General features: G+C 39.3%; 1 protein-coding gene across 1 annotated transcript in view; it reads left to right on the top strand.

The window, feature by feature from the left end:
• The window catches only part of shisa9a (shisa family member 9a), a 56,170-nt gene that overhangs the window by 10,972 nt on the left and 22,799 nt on the right, over nucleotides 1-22,399 (top strand). The gene's annotated exons all lie outside the window — the stretch shown is intronic.

The following is a 22,399-nucleotide window of genomic DNA, read 5'->3' as shown; positions in this document are numbered from 1 at the left end:
TAAAAACAACTATAAACTATTTAGGGTTGACATTTAAGCTAATATATTTACAGGAAGTTGTTTTTCTTCAAAACCAAACCTTTAACCCTTGTGTTATCTCAGGGTCAAGGTGACCCAAAGGTCTTGAAACAAATGTGTTTGTGGTATCACTTGTGTTATCTCAGGGTCAAGGTGACCCAAAGGCCTGGAAACAAATGTGTTTGTGGTATCACTTGTGTTATCTCAGGGTCAAGGTGACCCAAAGGTCTTGAAACAAATGTGTTTGTGGTATCACTTGTGTTATCTCAGGGTCAAGGTGACCCAAAGGCCTGGAAACAAATGTGTTTGTGGTATCACTTGTGTTATCTCAGGGTCAAGGTGACCCAAAGGCCTGGAAACAAATGTGTTTGTGGAATCCCTTGTGTTATTTAAGGGTCAAGGTGACCCAAAGGCCTGGAAACAAATGTGTTTGAGATATCCCTTGTGGTATCTCAGGGTCAAGGTGACCCAAAGGCCTGGAAAAACACGTGTTTGTGGTATCCCTTGTGTTATCTCAGGGTCAAGGTGACCAAAAAGCCTGGAAACAAATGTGTTTGAGGTTTCCCTTGTGTTATCTCATGGTTAGGTGACCCAAAGGCCTGGAAACAAATGTGTTTGAGGTATCCCTTGTGTTATCTCAGGGTCAAGGTGACCCAAGGGCCTGGGAACAAATGTGTTTGTGCTATCCCATGTGTTACCAATGCATACCGTATCTATTAATGGAAGAAAGGTAGGTCGTTCATCTTGACCCAGGGCCAACACAAGGGATATCTCAAACACATTTGTTTTCGAGCCTTTGGGTCACCTTGACCCTGAGCTAACACAAGGGCTAAGGAGAAAATATATCTCCACTTAGAAAGTACTCAGTGATGTCAACCTTATTAAGTGGAATAAAATGGATAAACAGTGGGGATGTCGCCATCATACTTGGAGCAGTGTAAGTAGTTTAATGCAGCTCATCCCATTTAATTGTCGGTAAAAAGATTCTCTAATCAAACACTCAAAAATCGAATTTACTTAAAGACAAGAATTGTCATTTAGCTAAACTGAAAGTGCTTAACACTTCCCCCAGACCAACACTGTTTTGTGAGTTATGTAACTGTCCTTTCCAGCATCAATAGAGTTCTTAAGTGCGAAGTACTATTAGTTTTTTATTAAGTAGAAGGAAAAAAAAAAGGCACACGCTCTGCATTCACAACTCACTTCACAATTTGCAGGCTTAATTACCTTCTCAGCAGTTATAATCTTTCCCTAAACATTCCGAGATGGGAAGGATGAAATTTTAATAGGTAATTGCTTTAGAGATTGCACAGGCACGAGAAACGGCTCTGTCTGCAAAATACTTCTGCACCGCCTCACGTAGGAGTGTTTGTGTGCGAGAGTGTGCGCGTGCAAAAGTTGACGCCGGCGCACGAGTGTGTGTTTATGCACAACGCGGGCCTGTCAGATGGAGCCGAGCGTGTCCTTCGTTAAAAGTAGGCGACTGTGGGACCTTGTCTTCCCGGCTGTCACCTGAGCCGTCAGCGTGTCACTTCTGATTCCGGAGTGTCAGCGGCGCCGGGAGAAGAATCGGTCAGTGAAGCTGCAAGCCGAGGAAACAAGCAAAGACATACGAGGGGAATGGAGCTACCTTGTCTAGTGAGTGCAGGCTGTAGCGGCGGAGATAGAGGGCCCGGTTATGTATGAGCAGCTTTTCACACATGCAAGAGACACAGTCAACTTGGGTTTTTTTATTAGTTTGTTTTTTCCCACTGCTTTTAGTGGCTGCAGATCAGGAATGAGTGTAAACGTGTTTACTAGCAATCATACCTAACATTCGCCATATATTCCGGCATTAAAGCAACAATATTTAACATTTTGGCATTATTAATTACAAATAAATCATTCTGCAATGATTGGTTACATTTAAAATGAGCTCATGTAGAAGAACTTTGTAATTCTTGGCAAACTACATGACCCAGAGGCAACACAATGGATACATCAGAACTCTGCAGCGAGAAATCTGACGTGCTCTAGTAGAAGAACTCACATTTCTCCGATCCTTAAAACTCTTCACTGGCTGCCAGTTCTGAAAAAGCGTTCTACTCATATAAATTACTTACTTACTTTTATTTTTATTTAGCTACTTAAGCCTAATTATGGGTGGTCCTATATTTTTGTCACATACAGTATATTCACACCAGAGTAAAACTATTAATTGGATCTTGTAGAAGGTTTTCACAATAGTTACTATCTCAATTGTGAATATTCCATAATGGACTTAATTTTCCTTTTTGACCCTCAAAAACAATTAGGAGATACTTCAAAAAGAACATTTCTTATTTTTTATACCCAAAGCTATTTGATTTTTATTTAAAGAAAGTAGTAAAACCTCGGAAAAATGTACTTTTAAATCTTAGCCGCAATTAAAGTGATGTTTCAATACAGATATGGTAGAAGAAAACCAGGCAATGATACATTATAAAATAAATAAATCAGAGATACAAAGAGGGCCTAGATGAAGGTACAAATAAATGGTCTGAAAAGCTGCTGGTATCAGTTAATCTCAGATCCTATCTCGCTTTTTACTAACAAAATAAGGGGCAGAAGTTCAAAAACACTTGAGCAGGAAGAGGATGTTTCAATATGAAAACAGAATTTCTCTCTTTAAAGCAGGGAGGATGATAGAAGTGAGCAGGGTCAGCAGTGGGTCAGTGTTAATTTCATCGACGTCAGTGACTGACTCATCTAGATCTTAATGTAATCTTGCATTGACCTGCTTGTGTTTTACATCGTAATAACTTTATCTAAGTTAATATACATCAGTTGTCTATCTATTATTTGGATCCGTGATTGAATAGATTACCAGTAGCATGTCTGGTCTTCTCTGATGAGGCTGCTGCCCCCATGACCCGACTCTGGATAATCAATTTTAAACTTGATTTCATGATGATTATAATGTTGTGTGTTGCAGTGAAACACAAGTGTTTGAATGTCTATTTTACTAGAAGATCAAAGTAAAATTGTAGTTGCGTCGCTCGACTATTTCAGCCAAGAATGAGAAAACAATGTCCTGTAGAGTTTCTTTTTTTTATGCTGCTGGATCTCCCCAGTGCACTGAAGCTCCTACAGCTGGGATTTATTCATTCCATTTCCCGCAGGTTTTTGATGTTTTCCATTGGGTGTGAAAGTTTATAAAGTTGTGCTTTGAATTTCAATTTGTATTTTTCATTATTTTTTTCAAACTCAACTTTGTTATTATGTTTCATAATCACCACTTGAAATTCTCACCGGCAACTTGAGGAAATAGCAAATTAATAAAGGGCAAGTGATGTCGAAACCCAACTCTCCTGACTCACTCACATCCTCTCAAAATGCAGTAAGTCTCATATCATGACCATGTTTTTAACATATTACTTTATAAAGTTCTCCCCCGTCTGAAATTTCAGCGAACGAGTGGTTACGAGAGCGTAGTCCAATAATACGTAATAATGTCTTCACTCCTCCTCCAGCCAGCTGTAATCACACTCTGCTTTGTTTATACAACAAGTCCCTCAGAGGTGGAGACTTTTGGGATTGATAATGGCAGTGACAGACCGTGATGTTTGACCAATCACAGCAAAGTGGGTGTGGTTATGGTGAACAAAAATGAAGTGTTTACATTGGGCGGGGCTTAAGCATATTTTCTAATGTAAGTTTTTCAATAAAAAGAGAGTTTTGTACAAACAGACACATACTGATGATACAAAAGTGGTCCAAGATCAGTTTAAGAGACACATTACTTACCCATTAATTAAGTAACACAAGTATGTTTCCAAGGTTTGTTTTTTCTATTCATATGTAAAGCTTAGTTCAGGCAATATTCTGAACATTTTTAAAATTGTAGCTGCTTCCTGAAACACGCTGTCCCCTCGTCATCCTTTGATTATACATAGACATAACTCAGGGAAAGAAACTTGGGCAAGAAACAAGACAAGCATGTGAGTCAGGCGTTAGAAGTCCGTCCCTCTCTCTCCCACAGTCTCTCACATGGAACCTCTCGCCACCTAATTAACTTAATGTGGAACTTCTCGGCCATCCGGGGACACCATTAGACCTCTGTTTATCAGGACCCTGGGGCAGCGTGGACGGGAAGCAGTGACCAATGACGACCGTCCACACTGATTATATCTAAAGGAGAAAGGCCAGGAAGTGCAACACCGGAGGAGAGAGGAGAAAGAAACAAGAGACAGTCATTAACAAGTTTTCACAAAAGGTTACGGAGGGTCACGAGAAAACCGGAGCTGTTCCTTTAGAATAGTCCGATGTTAAGAAAAAGAAGTTTTCTTGTTTTTAACTAGGAGATATTCAAATAAAAACAAGTACAATGACATTTATTCTTTTCTTTTTGTAACACTAATGAATGTTTGTGACATTTTAAAGTTGTTTTTAATATAGTTTATATGTTTCACTGCTTCTCTTTGAAAGTAAATAAAATAATAATAGTTATATATATGTGCCACAGTACAGATTGGAATCCAGTACCAGTATCTAGTACATAATTCCATCTGTCCTAGGAGGATTCCAGATTTTACTAGTGAATTCCAATCTCTACTAGGAGAGATTGGAATCCTACTACTGGATCTGAATATTGGAATTCAAATCTGTCCTAGGGAAAATGGGTATTCCACCAGGACCATTCTAATAGGAGAAATTCGGATAACATCGAAATGTTTTGAAAATAGACTGAATCATTTCACACCATATCTTTCTTGTGTGATGCAGTAGCTTTCCTTCTTTCTCTGCCCAAGGCTGCTGATCTTCTCTTCCAGCGATCTGTAAAATTCTGCTTTCTGCTGCTGCTCATCCGCCGCCATCACTTGATCAAGCTACTTTATGCTGTCACTTTGACATCAACTTTGGAACTGGCTTGGGAGGGGGAAGTTAGCTCTTTTATACTGAGTCACCAACGATTTTTCTCTATTTTACATATCAATATTAAGATCCCAGTTCAGTAGCAGGATTCCAATCTGCTCTAGTACCGTACTAGGAATTCCAATCTGTACTGCTAGGATTCCAGATCCTACTGGATTCCAATCTGTACTGTGACATATATAAGTAAGTAAGTAAGTAATATTTATTTATATAGCGCTTTTCGAGACCAGGGTCACAAAGCGCTTAAACAATCAAAACAATACTCAAAAAAGTACATACTTTAAAGATCAAGATAATACTGAGAACAACACAGGAGTTCGAGAAATTCAAGGAAAAGCCTGAACAAATAGAAACGTCTTAAGATGTTTCTTAAAGGAGTCAGTAGATCCATCAAGCGCAAAGAGAGAGGAAGATCGTTCCAAAGCTTAGGAGCAACAGCCTGAAAAGATTTCTCTCCTCTGGTCCTGAGCCGTGTATGTGGAACCATAAGTAGATTCTGATCCACAGATCTCAGAGCCCGAGCTGGGGTGTAAGGCTGGATCAGATCAGTGAATATATATATATATATAGTTAAATGAAAATAAGAATGTAGGGGTAAATGAGGACTGTCCCATCCCATGTTTGCAAAAACAAAGAGATGTAACCAATGTATTTCTCGATTTGCTGGTCTCAGGTTCTTATCAAGCTTTTGCGGGCAGACACATCAATTTCATTTAATGAGTAATAGTTTAGTCGACAGGAGAACTTGCTGCAATGTTCAATAATGGGTTTTGGTTGAAATAATAAAAGTCATGGCGAAGGTAAGTATTTTAACTTCCCATCAGCCACCTCACAACTATTAATCAGTCATTAAATCCCAGAAGTCCCTCCTTCTATTTGACAGGTCATTTAACATTACGCTTGTATATCTGTGTGAGGACACGTGTCACTAAGATGTCTGTCACACATATCTACACATGCAAACACGAGTCAACACTTTGTTGCATTTGGACGGACTAATCTGCGACAGAGACCTTCCCGGGATCATCAGCGGAGTGTTTGGACTGTTGAAACCGAACATTTGCTTCCAGTAAAACCTTTAATCAACTGTGTAAATAGAGTTAAGCCGTCAGCAAATATTGTGGGAATGTTCTCGTCACATAAAACCTCTCAAAGCTTTGATGCCATTTCCAATGTTTGAGTTCAGGATTGAGGACTTTTTTGAGTCGATATTCAGCTCATTAACTCCACTCATAGACTATATCTTTTGGACGTATCATCTGTGACGTCAGCCATCTGTTTCTGAGCCAGAGTTTTGTAACCAATTGGTGGTCACAGCCAACCAAAGGAAATAAAGTCAAACTACGTGGAGATGCAAGCTAAATTGTGATTGGGCAACAGAAACCACGCCCATAATGTTGAGGCTACAGCAACTATGTAAGACAAGTCAACCATGGCCCAAATTCTTGAAAACTGTAAAGATCAGGGATATTATTTATTTGTTTTTTGAATGCTATGAAAGAGTGTTTTGGTGTTTCTTCAGTTAGCCTCAACTGCAACAAACCTTTTAATTAAATTACCATGTACAATAGTAGTTCCCAATAGACAGTACCAGAGACGCATTTCAATTTGTTTTTCATATACAGTACAAACCGTAAGTATTACACTGGACCATCCATTTTTGGGTGGGGTAAATAAAAGTCTAGACTCTATGTTTTTGTTGTTATGTTCTAAATCTACCTAGATTTATTTGCTCTCTGGAAAGGACTGCGATCAAAAAAATCAACAATTTAGGGTCAAAATCTTCCCAAACCTAACTTTTTCCTGTGACGAATCCAGAGAGGGTTATTTGGTTATTATTTATTTCGTTAATTTAGTTATTAATAATTTCCTTTTTTTGTGAAGAACCTGGAAAGGGTTATATTGTTAAGCGATAGTTACAAACTGACCCCGCACCGCATCAGAGAAGGAAAAATATATATACATGGAATTGTACATGGCTGTTGATGTCTTTGGAATTGGTTGTAGAAAACATTTGAGAAGACTAAAGATAAGGATGAACAATATATACAAAAATATACAAAAAAAGAAAATATACACAGTGCAAAGAAAACGTCAAACTGTGCAATAAATGGAATATAAATGGCATGATGGGAATTATAACATTGATACACAACCCAAAAAATGACCTTTGATGTCCAAACTATGTGATAGAAGAGATTCAAATCCCACAAAATAAAACAAATCTTTGTACAGTCTGTCAAAGTGGTTTGACATCATTCACTCCAGAACTGCTTCAATTATTAGTTCCTACTGTGTTGGTTGACATGACAAAATGATTTTACTTTCCAAGAAATGAAACACTATTCAAACCTTCATTCCATGATGAAAGACTTGTCACTGGTTTGCTATATGAAGAGAAATCAATGCAGCAGCATTCAAAACCATCACATCCATCATATTTACCAGCTTTAGTCAGGTTTTACTGGGTCTTAGGAGTTAATAACAAATCATTATTTAGGATTCTCTTTATGTTGATTGGTGAAGGAGGATAATGAGTCCAGAGCAACAGACCTCTTCCAATGTTCTGAAAATATTTTTTAGGGGCGGGGTGGGGGGGTTTCAGCCTGATGCACACACGTACATATGGCATCCAAAGCTGCCAGGTCATGTTGAACTTGTTCTATTCTCATGGCCCGAGGGCTGGCAGCAGATTTGCTTGGCTGCCTGACTGATGCCAGAAGCGATGTTAAACCATGCACCCCCCACATCCCCCCCTCCATCTACATGCACCGACCGTGCCACGCAAACACCCACCGACCACCGAGCCACTTTCAGGGTGGCAGTCTTTGGAGAGCGCGTTCCCACCCTGCTCGCCTACGGGCTCCAGCATGGCCTGGCTCGCTCAGTGGCCATCCCCGGAGGAGGCCGAGCCACATTGGCATTCTATCTGTCACTCACCCTCCCTTCCCCACACTTGCATATGGACACAGAGACACGCAGACTTGTGCTGAGGCTTCCCGCCCCTTGCTCGTACTCTGCCCACCACCCTCCGAGGCACTGGCTCATGGACCGGGGACATGTGGTAGAAATGCGTCACGATACTGAGCCGTGCCTCCGACAGATTTTGTGCCTAAACTACCAGCCTGGTAAACACAAACAAAAGTTGCTTATTTAAGCTTCTGACTCATTTTTTAAACCCTCTTTTCTTCAGAAATGAACAAGTCTACCAAACTCTTCTCAGGGTTTCTCACTTCACTGTGCACACGTTGTTCCGTCAGTAGAAAAACATCTTAACATATAGAGAAGTTAATATCAGGAGCTCTCGGATGTGACAAAGGGCGAGTTAGTCATCTGCTCGAGACTCAGAGTAGAACTGGGCAAAGATTGTGTGTCTGTCCTGAACTCATTACAAGCTTGAATCCAAATATATTTTTATTTTTTAATAATTTTATTTATTCCTTCTTTTTAATCGCCTTTTATGTCAGTATTTCAAAATGATTCGGGAAATAAATTAAAAAAGATATTTTGACACTAAATGCATTGACGGTACATTATCCAAATGTTTAATTATAATTGTTTATAATTATATTATTATTTTTAACATAAAAAAACGATATAAAATTATATACAATCAATTTACAGGTTTTACCATATTCGTTTTAATCTCAGTATTTATTATTATTACTGTCTGAAATGCTTTTTTATTTAATATTTGTAGTTCTAAAATCACATTTTCCTGTGACTCACTTCTTTCAGTCAAGTTTATTGAAAGAACAAGCCTGAATATTAGCAAAAATGAGTGACAAAGACTATATAACCTATACGACTCTACAGTGTTGTGGCTGATTTTGGTTGATCTGTATTTTTCATGCACTTTTTTATGGGTTTTAATATTTATTATATTAACGATCTGCTGTTTTTATCTGTAAGCTGGCCCTTGAAAATGAATCCTATAGACCTGTCTATTGTTCAAAAAGTTCTAAAAGGTGGGCTGAATTTCAAATAGATTTAAAAAAAGTTCTAAAAGCAAATAAAGAAAAATACACATGGATTAATGCATCGAAATATTAATCGCAGCTCTGTTTACGAAGAGCAACTTCATGCAGTCCCGATGGCGTGTCTGTTTATTGAACATAAAACAAACAAAATACTTTCATATGGAGGACCCCATGCTAATGTATAGTGTGATGTCACATCTCAAATCCATTATCAGCGCAGCTGTCATGAATCTTTATGGAAATATCTGAGGCGGCTACCTGTGGCTCATAATCACACAGCTCAGTGTGTATTTGTTTAAAGGATAACAATCTTGAATAAAATAGATGTGTTGCCATATGGTGCGCGGAGATTTGTGGCCGAGTGTCAAAAAAGCATGACTGAGGGAGACGAACCATCAGCTTCCTCTTATCGACCTCCTGGAAAAACCTTGATTGAATCAGCCTCTCCGGGTTGTGGAGAGGTGGACGCCGCTCGCTGTTCAACCAGAGGCAGCTAGAAAGGTCAAGGGAGACAGATGGTGAGGAAGACGGAAAATGAAGCGACTAACAATGATCTCAGGATGCAGACGGCGGCGGTAGTTTCACATCTGGGCTGTCAAAGTCACTATTCAACACAAAGAGATTTCATCTGAGACTCATGAGTCCTTATGATACTGTCGAAGTAAAGCTTGAAAATCACTTTCTTTTCGGAGGAATTTGTGAAAAAAAGTATTCAATTTTACACTTTTCCATGAAACTACCATTTCATTTTAGTGTTCTGGTAGTGTTTGTGCAGGTTTTTCCACATAGGTAGGATTCTTGACTAGCCCAGGCCTTGTCTCATCCGTCTGCTATGGATAGTGGTTTCAGAGATTGTACAGTAACTTAGAGCTGACCCCAGGAAAAGCACGTTTGTAAAGAAAAATAAGAAATTGGAAAAACATAGAATCAGTAAATGGATTTCAATTTTCTGGCTGAAAGAAAATCTTTCCACTTGTGTATTATTCGCGTTAGCTAGCTCTGTATTGTAGCTGCTTGTAGTGTTTAAAAAACATTCTTTCCACTCAACTGGTCAAGTTTTAAATTTGACTTACTGACCACACCAAACACAGAAACCAAATGCTGACAAGTTCTCGTGACAAACTGACAGGAAATAAATTAAATCCACCTGGTCTCATTGCCTGAAGTGCATGTCAGCATAAAACCACATGTACGAAGCACTAGAGTGTGGAGACCACTGGCCTCTGTATAATAAAACCATTTATTTACTGTTATCTTCAGCTTTAGGATGGTCTGAAGTAGCTATGAGACCCTTTTAATCATCAGGGCTAGTGATGGCAGACGCTTCAGAGCGTGACAGTTATCAGTGACTCTAACATTCCCCTCTCTGGTTAGTGAAGAACACAATGAGAATAATTCACTTCTAAAGGGATTATAACAGCAGAAGCTCTGCACCTAGTCTTGAGGAATGTGTGACCAGACCGTGTTCTGACACTAAAGTAGAAAAAGGATAAGAAAAAAAGAACTAGAAGAGCCATGGGGAGTCTTTGACAGAATCTAGAGGGAGGAAATGTTCACTGGAAACATCAATCTTTCAAATTCCTCCTGGTGTGAAAGTGGGGCGACACTCACTTGATAACGTTCAGACAAAGTCCTTTGCTGCGTTGTGGGGTGATGTTCCACTGCTGTGCTCATATTGCCTCAATGCCTGGACATCTATTCAATCCTTAAATCGGTCGGAGAATCCATTGACTTTCTCCTTCTCTCTCCCTTCAGGATTTCTAAATGTGATCACAAAGAAATGAAGGAAGGGCGACAGGTGTTCTGGTCCAGTCCACTTAACACAAGACATTGATTTCTGTGATGTTGCCCGATAAACACGAGGCGAAAGCGGAATTTGTTTGACTTGCTTTACAGAGCAGGTATAATGGACCTAAATGAGCTCAATTGTGTTAAGCTTTTTCTCAATAGCGTTTTCACCCTTCTCTTCCCCTTTGTCCTCAGGACTCACAGGGAAACTCTACAGGCAACCAAGGTGGAAGCAGAAGCTTCTGAACATATATTTATGTTTAAAATATATATTCTGTATGTGAACATTTAAACATAGAACTAAAAAACACACAAACAACTTTTGAAAAAGTAAAGTGTTTTACTTTTTTGTCTTCTTATTATCATTATAGCACAAGATTTATGTTTTGTGGAAACTCTTACTTTAATAACCTTTACCAGCACGGTGAAGGTATTATGCTTTTAAGAGGAAAAAAAAAGTTTCAATTTGTAGTTTAATAAGGTTTTATAAAAACTAAATGCAAAAATAATCAGGGTCACCTTTTAATAGGCTCTAATGGTGTTTCTCGTTATTAACCAAATTGAATATCACAACCATAACCGTTTTCTTTGTGCACAATTTAGCTAGTAAAAGTGGATAAAATTATTTATTTTTTTATTCCCATTGGCAGAAACTTGAGAAAGAAAGTTATATTAAATAAATTATTCAAATGATTTTTTTTAAATGAAACAAGTAGGAAAAAAACAAATAAATCAGATGTTTTTAATTCTTTAACCAAATGTGTTTCAAAGTTTACTTTTGCTCTTAAATGGCCCCTTAATTCAGCACCATATTGGATTCTATCCTGGTCATTTAGTACAGCCTCACATATTGATTTCTTTTCTCTTAATACACCCAAATATCCTGGACTTGTTAGTTCATCCACGGCTTTCCCGTGTACATTTCTCCAGCTCGCATCCCAAAGATCATCAGTTAAAAACCATACATGATGTATTATTCATTCTTCTCGGTTCCTCCCAGAAATGATTTGATTTATGTATGAACGTCTCGCACCGCCAGCAGTGTCCGTCTCCTGTTGCCTCACTAATTCTCAGCCATATCTCACCACAGATGCTGTGAATCGAAAGTATATTTTCACCGAGTCATGAGAGGAGATAACACATATTGATCCTTCCGTGATGGACCCGGGTTGTCAGAGAAACAGCATTGGAGTCTAGAGACAATAAACAAACTAATAAAATATAATCTAGAGGAGAGTGGCTTCCTACTAAAAAAAAAAAAAGCTAAAATGTAGTTTTTGTTTTTAAACATTTTGAGAATTATTTATATGTACAATGAACTACACAAGACATTTACTATGTACTTCATTGTAATTACTTCATTGTAATTAACCTTCACACATGTCATTTTCTGGGACTGCAGAGTGTCAATAAACTTACTTATACTGACAGAATAATCCACAACATTTAAAGCGAAATAAACAATAAAACCTAGATTTTATAAGAATCTAGAAGGAAGAGTTCATATAAATCAAGCGCTGGGATGGATGATGTCATGCGATCTATCCACACCATCGCTGATAACAACATAAACAATAAATAAATTGCATTGTAATTTAGTTGATGGGTTGTGCTGAGACAAACGTAACAAGAGATAAGATTACGAGCGTTATTATTCTTCAAAGGAATAACAAATCTTTTTTTTTTTTCTTCAGGCAGCTGTTGTAGTACCTTGTTCTGGTTTCATAGCAATCATACAAATATCCATGCGTTTGAGCTATCCACCTTGTTATTAACAATAATTTGCCGTCTTTGTGCAGAAATCATACTTATTACATTAATTTGAGAGCGCTCCGAAGCAAAGGAAATTAATTTCAAAATGACGTTTGATGCACAATAACAAAAACAACCATTATTTCCGCTCAGGTTACTGAAGTTCTCCCAGTTGCCACATCAGCAGTCGTGCAGACATCTTCCCAATTTGTGGTTTTACTGCAGCTTCTTCACGCAGCACCGCAACATTTGTTTATCCGCGCTCATTTATTTTCGGAATGACTCCCGAACAGCAGGCGGGTGGGCTCGCAGGTTGATGGAGAAATTGAGGGGAGCGAGGAAGGAAGAAGGAAATGAGGGTGTGTTTTTATGGGGGATAATTTTCCTCCCCACATGCCGGCAATTGGCATTAATTACCCAACAGGTGCTAACGAATGAATATCATAATTAACCAGGTCTAGTTTAGTAAGACACAAATATGAGGTGTTGAGAAGGGTAACGATATTTGGACGTCTGAGACAGAAAGACTATATACTGCAGGAAAAGTTACTCAAATATTGTAAAAAATACATTATTTATTCATTCTCTTCACAGAATTGATGTGAGTCTATCCCAGCTACTTAGGGTGAGAGACCATCACAGAGTTTATTTTCTGACAAATGACTTTTGTGATAACACTGTTTCCCGACTAAAGACTAAAAGCAAACATTTGATCGTGCGTCCTCCTCTCGTAGAGAGCTGCTCATACTCTCAACGTCTCGCTGTGATTCTTGTGGGAACACGCTGAACAGACCTGTGAACACAATGACACTCATTTCTGTCAAGGTTCAAATGAGATCTCGAGGAGGATTTGAACACCAAATAAATAAAAGTTTCCTGATTAACCTTTTAAATCTGCAAAGGGACTGAATTTAACCATTAGTCAGGATGTTGACCGTCCGAGTTACTACATTTCTTGGACAGGCCACTTATTCCTAACTGAGGAAATGACTGATGATATAACCATTTATTTACTTTAATCATCTGCTTTAGGATGGATTGAAGTAGCTACGCGACACTTTTGAATGATTAGAATGGATCAGGAACATGCAGATAATTAAAATAAAAACATGTCTTTGGATATTTGAAGATTTTTTACTCCAAAAGATTGTAACATCAATGGATGAACTATCTGCTCAATATGAATCAAATAGAATATCCTTCTTACATGCGTTTAAAGCTGTTATATCTCGGGACAATTGATGATCTTCTTTAATGTTTTCTTCTTTACTTGCTTCCTTTGGGATGTTAATGTCCTTGTCTTGGTGTTTTTTCTTTTCCTCTGTAAAACAAAGGGCCGTCAAATCTAGTATTGCTGCCATGGCGATTCCTTTTTACCAACATAAGACATAGAAATAAAGGCTAGAATGTAGATGGGTTACGATCATGTGTCAGACCTTCCTTTTGGCTCATATTAATATCATGGTCCTTAAGTCAGGTACATCCCTGTGGCTAGTCTAAACACTGCACTTTTAGTCACGCAATGACAGTCACTTGCTGACACACGTCACACACCTTCACCACTTCCCACGAATCATCAGGTCTGATCCTCACGGCAACAAGGTTATAGGTTTGATTCCAGATTGAAGCGATTGCTGTGTGTTCCCTCGCTTTTGTGAGTTTTTCGGAACACTCTAGTTTCCTCTGAAACCCCAAAAGACAAGTAGGGTTTATTGATGCCATAAACTAAATGCATGCCGTTTATATCGTATGTTTGATCTGTAATGAGTTGGCTAGCTGTTCAGGGTGTCCCTCGCCTCTTACTCAAACTATATATATCCCTCCAGTGACAACTTGAACCACGTACAAAATGAATAAAAACCAATTGAGTGATTAATGTGTGATTAGTGGCAACTACAAGTAACAATTACAGTGATGTGTCTCAAAGCTCATGGTCGCATCCAATGGGTAACATTACTTGACCATCATCATCAATATCATCATCATCATCATCATCATAGCTCATCTTCATTGTTCAAACAACACAAGACAATCATGGTAGTACTTCTGATCTAACCAGAAGTTTCCTTGGTCCAGCATAACTAACCTTTCAAACTGATCTTAACCCACCTTCACACTCCCACGTCCACTGCAACAAGTGTTTGCTTCTCCTCCTCGCCGTTTGTGTCAAGTTTAAGGAGTTGTGTTTGCTCAGCCACACTGGTTCCCACCAGCCCTGTTGCCAAGACACAGAAGAGAATCGCCGACATTTACCAATCTGCACGACAAAAAATTCACCAACAAAACATTTTGACATTCGAGTGTACAAATAAACAGAAGGAATGCATGTAAGATTCAAATCTGAATATATAAACTAGAAGGAAATAGACAAATATTACCAATGATTGTCCCGAGTCCATTAGAGGGATGGAGACTTATTTGTGGACCCCAAAAATTCCGAGGCGTACTCATTTCACTCTGTGTTACAGCTCACCATCCCATTTACACAGTCACCCACTGTATACTTCACACCCTGCCAGATTTCCTTCTCCTGCCTACAAATTGAGCTCAGCTGCCTTTCATTCTCCAGTAACCTACTTTTCCCTCATCTCTCTTTTCCTAGCGGCATCCCTCACACTTAGAGGGAGTATGGATGTCCTGCCATCGTAGATTACAGCCACACAGGTCATCAATAAGTGCCGTGTTAGTTTATATTACTAATAATAGAACGTCACCCTCTCTGAGGACGAATAGACAGATCCTGCTGTTTAAGAGTGGGATTGACTCGCGGGCTCATCTGTCTCTTGGAGCGCCGATGTCTCCCCCGGGGCCTCTACAAGGTTCCTGAAATCATATTCCACTCCTTTGAATTTTGACACAATTCATGAGCTGCGGGGGAAGCAGGGGAAAGGTATATCAGATAAGCTAATGTTTATTTGCCTGTGTACAGTGGAGCCGCGGAAGAGTGCTGACCGTCTTATTTCAGCTCCTCCGAGACAATAAGGCTGAGAGGCAGCCGATAAGTGATGGGGGAAGGATGGAGAGAATGGGAAAGATAAACAGGTAAACAAGTAAGCTAGCATGGGCGCACTGAGATAGAGGCACGTGTCAGCAATGTAGTGTCGGAACAGAAGCCAAACTTAATTCATTGCAAATGGTTGTACAAGTCTTCTGGGCGTGTCACTTTGTTTTAACTGAAAATAATCTCATGAAATCCAAAAACACAACCTTACATCCATAAGGTATCGTAGCGCTTTTAGCATGCACCCGTAATGTTGGCCAAAGAGCAGAGGAATCTCCCTGCACTAGGATGTTTGTGGATGATAAAGTTATTTGTACTTGTACTTGTGTAGTAACGGTCAAATACTTTTGTACTTGAGTGTTAGGATGAGTTAAAGGAAAAGCTGGGGAGATCAGAGAAATGAAGGTCAGTAGAACCAAGAAAGAATACAGTAGACAAGTACTCAAAACCGCAACAGCCGACATTACCATGACCAGATAGTGTCAAGACCAAAGATAAAGATAAAGATAAATTCAATTAAGAGCAACACAATAATAAAGAAACTATATAAGCTGGTGTGGTTTTTGGCAGCCTGTTGAAAAAGTTGAGTTCAGTCTAGTCTTTAAGTCAAACTATCTTTTTCGTTTAATTTGTTCCAGTTACATATATTCTCTTTTCAGCCTTGTCAACTAAAAGCCTTGTTTTTCAATTATTTGAATTTACAAGTAACAAATAAAACACAATCTCTCAAGTTGTGAAAAAAAGAAATGAATGTTCATGCATTCATTTTTAATAATGAAATTATATTTCTTTAGGAAGTTTCATTCAGTAAACAAACTTTTTCTGTTGATTGAAGAACCGGAAGAGAATTCTGTGGAGAGGAAGGGCTAGACCTCTTTGCATTGGCTGCTGTCCCTGCGACCCAACTTGGAGAAGCAGTGGAAGATGATGGATGGATGTTATTGAGTTCTCTAATGCTCATGCCAAGAGTGAATAACTGGTCGCCTGACGATCAGATCAAGCTACATGTGTTGTAACATATTACTGTACTAATCTTAAGGATCCTGGATTTGATTCAATTTCAGGTCTCGTGTGGGAGAGTGTGTTCTCTTCCGAGAATTGAAGGAAAATCCTTGCAGATTACCAATGGTGATGAAACAGAAGGAAAACATCAGGGTGTTATTAGCTCTGAAGGAAGAGAAAATATGAGACCCACAGATGGATGATGTGTGTGATGTAAGGAGATTGCGCAACCTCATTTTGAGTCACTGGATCATTAACGTGTTATTGTTTTACGGAAGGAGAGCTGGATGATGATGATGATGATAAATCTTCAAAAGGACCAAAACATGTGAGAGTCAGCGGGGGAAACAAATTAGGACTGTTGTTGATGATGAGGCATCGGAGTTCACTCTTTGTTCACTGACTTACACAACATGGCGGCTGATTGTGGTCCGGGGGTTTAGGAGATTGTGCTGATGCAATAGTGAGTGCACCTACAGTTCGGTCTCACAAATATCGCTTGTTGGGAAGAAAATCGTTTGGAACATTTAGAGCCCTTTCAAAGAGAAGTCTCATTAGCAGAGCAGGAGGGGCAGATTGTGGGTCAAAGACTTCAAGAGGTTGATTACATACAATTAAAGACAACCAGGGAACGGCTTCAGTCTGGCTGGAATAATAGCAGCGGCTGCACTGAGCATGAAGGTGACACTTGATGTAAGTTTACTCGGTGTGACGGATGGAGATGAATGTGCTGTCGATGTCATGGCTTTGTGTATTATCGCTACATCGAGAAGTGCGGAACACAAAACTGTCCAATTTGTATTGTTTAGATGTGTCAACAAAGTCCACTGCTATCGTATCTCTTCGTTGTTCCTGGGAAAGCTGAGATTTGTTTGCTACTTGGAACCTTTGGTACTTCCTGTTTCTAGTCTTTTCTGGAACAACGACTTTGAAAGTTGGTTGACGTCAGAAAAAAGGATCTATTTAATCAGGCATTTGCTGTCATGATGAAGATTTGTAATTACTGATTGAAGTACAAAAACAACTAAAAGAAAACCAAATTACACAGATTTCACTGACTTTTTAAAAGGCATCTGCTCCCATCTTTAAAACACAAAAACTTGCAGAACTTTTGCCTTGATTGGTTTACTTACGAGGTTATTTAAGATTCACCCAACTTATATACTTCTATAAAAACAAGGTCATTGTTTCCACCGAAATATTAATTACTAGCTGAAGTACCCGCTGTTGCCCAGGGATTTTTTTTAAGTATACAAAACTGGGGGAAAAAATATAAAAATGAAATATGCAATGGCCATGTGATTCAGTTTTAAATATTTTATTGTCCCTTTAACATGCTGATGCAGAAGATGCTCATGGCTAAAGAAGAACCCAACACGTTAAAGGACCTGCAACTATTAAAAGGCTGTGACTTGCTTAATTAAAGAAAAAAAATTGTGATTCAAGTATAAATTTAGTTTAAAACATTTCTTGTAATAAGAAGAATAAAATGAGCTTATTTTGCTTGATTCTAGCACTAACAGATTGTTTGCTATTAACTCTCCTGTCGCCCTTTATTTTCAAAGTGCACCAAAGTGTCTTTGCATCAGGTTAGAACAGACCATGAAGATTACAGGCCCACCTCGTTCACTTTGACACAGAGGCAAAACAAGGGATACCTCAAACACATTTGTTTTCGGCCACCAGGTCACCTTGACCCTCAGATAACACAAGGGTAATCTAAATAGGATGTGTCAACGAAAGAGAAGGTAATGAGGAACAGTTAGGAGTGGTGGGATTACTTGAATGCCTCACTTTTAACCTTGAAAACTAAAAGAAAATAAAGCATCTTGAAAGGATCGACTGCATTTTAGTATACTCTTTGACTCCTGATAGCATGATCAACCTAGACCCGCAAGTCAAGAATAGGAAACTACATATGACTGCATTTTTGTTACCACTTTCCTGGAGTGACATGTTTTGTCACACCACAGTGCGAAAGTACCTGGCAAACCTTGAAACTCCACCAGACAAAAGCACCTTCCCTGGCAGTAACTGGGTCATCAGTGGTGACATGTTGTCACAGGTGTCAGCCCCCTATGGAGTCATACATCATTATCATCACTATCTCCATCCTCCCTGTCTGTCTGTCTCACTTTGTGTCGTGGAGCAGGTTGCTCTCGGTTGATGGAGCCGCTCTGCTGCTGTGCAATATTAACTCAGATCCAGAAAACACAATGCTATGGTAACATCAGGCGTCACCCAAAACAAGGAAATGGAGACACAGAAAGATACGGCAGGAGAAAGAGACTGACTTAAAGAGCCATAAACGCCTCATTTTTCTGAAGACGAGACAGGAGATCGTTAAGACAAACAAAAGGCCAAATGTTTTTGCAAATGCTCTGTCTCCTTGAGCGGCGCTCTATCATCATGATGAATGCGGGCACAACTATTTTTCAGTCATGCAGTTTCAGGTATTTTTTTTTTTAAGGAGTTCTTCCGATGTGACCAATGACTGATGAGCTCTGTCGGAGAGAGGAACACCAAGTCTGCCCGCGATTAGAGCCCAGAGCACTTATCAGACACAAGCATGTAGCACAAAGCTGGATACTGACCAGTCGTGACAGCAGTCTGTGGAACGCACTGTGCATGTGCGTAATCTTTATTTAATGCAATACAGAGACGTTCTAATGCAATTTCCCTTTTGTGATTCCACTCTGCAGTTCACTGAAAGTTCATTCTTGGACCAAATGAGGAAGTCCTGGTTGAATCACCTGTCACATCAGCCATCAACTCCACTCATTGTCCGGCTGCCAACCACTGTCACCGTCAACCTGGTCAACTTTAGACTATTTTGAGTCTTGTTCTCTTGAGGTTCCGTTGAGTTACTCCCACATGTCATTATTGGAAAAGGTCAAGCAACTTGAAAACGTTCATCTATTATTTATTGCAATGAATGATGACCCAAATGTTGAGTTTGGAGTTCCTTTACTGAAAAGACAACACTTTCAAAATCTTTTGCACAATAAGCTTTTTTTATAAGTGAACAAATCTTCAACTGAATGGTTAGAATATATTCACAACATTTTTTTTACATCAACAAAATGAGTCCAGGCTACATTTGACAACGGCACTGACCAGACCAGGAACTGACAAAATCAACAGAAGCTTTAAAAAATGAACCGATTGACCTTTACTTATTTGTGTGTGGTGCAAAGTCCCTTTCAATTGTTCAGTTTAAGTTTTTGTTTTCCTTTAAAGCTTCTAAAGATTTTTCTACGCTCATGTAGAAAGTGCCCTTAGCAAAATAGTCAGGGAGGACCAAAAGAGTACTTATATTTAGCCTGTCAGGACCCATAAATAGGGCTCAAATGCCAATGGATCAGCAAGAATTTCCTAAAGAGAATTTCTGGAACCGAATAAGTAGGTAGTAGAACCTTAAACAAAATACAAGCATGCATGCATTAAAACAATACAACAAAACAAAGCTAGGAATGGACACATGGTGGAAATACGTCCAATAAGTCCAAGAGTAGAGTAAGGCTAATGTTAGCGTGCTTCGGTACTGCGCTTTAATGCTAAACAATGAGAATGCTTCTGCAAAGACTAACCATTGGTAGACTTTGGCATTTCCCAGATGTGAATGTGTTCAATCAAATCTATTTTAAGAAATACGCCAGTCTTCTATTTTTGTCTTCTGTTTCCGTGTCTGACCAGGGGATTGGGCAGGAATAAGTCATCTCCGGCGAAAATGTTTTATGGGGTGAAAAGACATCACTTCAGTTGATAATGTACAAGACAACCACCTGCCACTCTTATTATACCCCAGAACAGATGGATAATCGCTACAGCGACTGACTGCACCATCGATCAGTGGCCAGCTGAGTGCGACCAGGAAGAGGCTCAATGGACTCTAGATGGAAAGTCCAAGGGCAAAAGTTTATCTTCAGCTCAAATAACCCTGTCCTATTTTATTGTGGCCCTTGAACTTTGCATTGAAACCTGGGGTGTGTACTTATTACGTTTTTTACTTGGTGCCTCCTGCATTTTAAAAAACACAGGAATTGATAATGGTCGCCTGAGAAGACAACAAGGGGTTGTTGTTGGCTTTTGTAAACCAACAACATTGAAAAGCACATCTTCTTGAAGTTACTTTATCCGTCTTCTAAAGCCTGTCTGGGGAGCAGCACAAACACAAAGAGCTTGATAGCTTAACTGTAACTCATGTTTGGTGCTATCAATAACCCCTGATTCTTACCTGACCCAAACATTCTTTTCTACACAGTTAACACCAGTTTCTGACCCCTCAGTCCGCACAGCAACAGCTTTTCACCGTCTGATAAACACATATTTGGTTTGCTCTAATGCCCTTCACATGCCAGTCGTTCCCATCCACTTGTGCAGCGGACATACCACAAGGTACATTCTTTGATGCTTAAATCTGAGCGTGAAGTCAGATGAAATGACACATGAAAACACCGTTACAAGCCGTTGCCTCCATCTGCTGTGTGTCTGGAGTTGGCAGTTTGAAAAAAAAAGAGAAGAAAACAGTCGTAAACTGTGCCATAGAGGCAGCGAGGAGAAGAAATAGTGCACTACGCTGTGAGCGAATTTCTCATTGGACTGTGATTATTGTTATCATCTCCATCCAACAGATGTGAAATAATTTCTCTAAACCTCCAAACAGATTATCCTCCACTAGTCTGCATCATCAGACTCAGTGTTTTGGTGGAACACTGCGATATTTTATACTGTTTGCTTTGGTTACTGACTTTATCTTTTTGAGACCATGTGTCGCGATAATTGTCTGGATCTCCATCCAACAGATGTGAAATAATTTCTCTAAACCTCCAAACAGATTATCCTCCACTAGTCTGCATCATCAGACTCAGTGTTTTGGTGGAACACTGCGATATTTTATACTGTTTGCTTTGGTTACTGACTTTATCCTTTTGAGACCATGTGTCGCCATAATTGTCTGGATCTATAAACGGTCCTTGTGAATCGAAAATAAATCACAATACAGATCCATATGTTGTCAAAGCATGAGAAGGTATGACAGAGGACTCTCATCACTAAGGAAGGATAGGAGGTCATTATGTTTTCAGAGGCATCTGGAAGAACAATCTGCTTGATAGTCCATCCATACTAGCTCCCTTCCGATGACAGACCTTCAATGATCCCATTCTCTGCATCAGACTGCCGCCTGTTTAACGGTCAGCCCTCGTGAGCATTCGTCTGAGATGTGTGATTGGTTTAGAGTTTGGCACCACACTCTGTCGCACATTTAACTGCATCTCTGGAGCATTTTCCAGATTCCCTCGGAGATCCATCTCTTCCTAAATGGGAGTGTGCTGATGCACTAATGAGCGGAGACAAAGCTAGCAGCATATGGTGATCGTAATGAGATAAACAATGTTTGGAAAACAAGTCCATATATCAGATTAGAGACCTGACATCCCTTGTGTTGGGAGCAGAACAACTTGCTGACTTGTGTGCAGCAGCCTTCAGGCTGCAATACATGTCATCTTTTAAACATGGTCTGTCCGAGGCTGAGAGAAGACTTGGGAATTCCAAAGAAACAATGCTTGTTTTTTTTAGCATGTAGTGCTATGTTGAAGCAAACGTAGCACTCATTTTAATCATTTATTACCCCTGCCAAGGAGATGTATTTCTTTCTGTAAGAAGAACAATTAAAATAGGTTCTCTAAATATTTAAATTACATTTCCAGGTGCAGCTACAAAAGCCAAATAAATGTAACATAAAATTATTAATTCATAAAAAATATTTCATTTGACTCGCACGTTGTTGTGTTTTTTTGTTGCAGTAAAACAAAATCTTGGTTTAATCATGATAGATGTTTTATAGATCTGGATGGATGTTGTATTTTCACAAAGATGTGCCATTGGCGGCGGTATGTGCCGTGTCTGTGCTTTTCCAGGTTAGTTTTCAAGTTATGTTGGATATGGTACATTTTCCAGCCCA

The sequence above is a fragment of the Callionymus lyra genome, chromosome 2 (assembly GCF_982586985.1).
Source record: "Callionymus lyra chromosome 2, fCalLyr1.hap1.1, whole genome shotgun sequence".
NCBI classification, from domain to species: Eukaryota; Metazoa; Chordata; class Actinopteri; order Syngnathiformes; family Callionymidae; genus Callionymus; species Callionymus lyra.
The sequence above is the reverse complement of the archived record's forward strand: the minus strand, read 5'-3'. Positions and strand labels throughout refer to the sequence as shown.